Here is a 1,340-nt window from a genome sequence, read left to right as displayed (position 1 = left end):
AACAAAATAACAATAGTATAATTTCATCCCTTCTGTTACCATCAAATTCAAAGAACAAAAGAAATCAACTCTCTACATTTCCCTTGCAGAATAAAAAATATTCTTCTCCCTGTAGCAGTAGCTGTAGAACTCCCACCCCTAGAAAAGAAGAACATAACCCTTTTACATTAGTTTTCTCCCATTAAATAAAAATTTTCCAAGAAGTTTTGGCAACTACCCTAACTTCTTACCGAACTTCTCTTCTCTTCTCTTCGGTACATTACTATGATAATTAATTCATTAAAGAATTAATTATTTACATTCTTTTGTTATATCTCCCGCTTTAATTTCACAAAAAATTTATGCACATTATGATAATTAATTCTAAAATAATTAATTATGTGAGAGGCTAATGTTCTTTTTAAATTAATTTGAAATTTAATTATTTTGCATTTAAATATATTAATATTTAATTCTTTTAAGAATTAAATATTAATAGAGAAAAATAATTAATAAATTATTAATTTAAAAAGCTTTCCTTTTTCCTTGAGTTGAAGAAGATACTTAGGGTTTCAGAACCCTAGCTAACACCATCAATGCTAAAGAGGGAGATTGTTGGAAATTTGATTGAAAAGATCATTGTAAGAAGAATATTGATTGAAAGAGGGAGATTCTTGATAAAGAATGTTTTCAATCATTTTTTTTTCATTGATGTCAAACTTGCTATTGAACAGAATGACAATTTCTTATAAGATCCAAGTACTATCACTTAGTTGATTGATGAAGAGGATTTAATCAACAAGATGTAACAAGAACACCTTAGGGAAAGATTGAGTTATGGTTTTCTAATGAAGAGAAAGGATCAACTAAGACAATGATGCAATGATGTATTGATAATATGCCTGAAGATATATTAGTTGGCCATACTTAGAAATACTAGAGGAATAAGTTGCAACAAGGTTGACTGCAAAGCTTAACTAAGTTCATTAGTTAGTACCGAGCAAGCTAGTTCAAGCCGAGAAAATTTTTAGTTAGTGCCAAGAAAATGCAAAAATCTAGTATGTGCCAAGTGATATAGAAGGAGCTGAGTGTGTTTAAGTGTTGAGAAAAGTAATAGGTACCGAGCATCAGAAAAACTTAGTGGATGCCGAGTGAATCCACAATAGGTGTTGAACATAAATAAAATATAGTTGGTGCCAAGTAACACAATATGTGCTGAGCATTAGAATTTTAATAGTGTCGAGTTGCTTCATTATTGGAAAAGTCAAAGATTCACTAGATATGAGCCAACAAAGTTGTTAAATTGAATTTTTTGAATGAGTTGGAGGGTAAGGATAATGAGCTGGTGGCACAAAATTCTA

The sequence above is a fragment of the Cupressus sempervirens genome, chromosome 4 (assembly GCF_028749045.1).
Source record: "Cupressus sempervirens isolate cs-2001-9-10 chromosome 4, ASM2874904v1, whole genome shotgun sequence".
In the NCBI taxonomy this organism is placed as follows: domain Eukaryota; kingdom Viridiplantae; phylum Streptophyta; class Pinopsida; order Cupressales; family Cupressaceae; genus Cupressus; species Cupressus sempervirens.
This window is presented reverse-complemented; position numbering follows the sequence as displayed.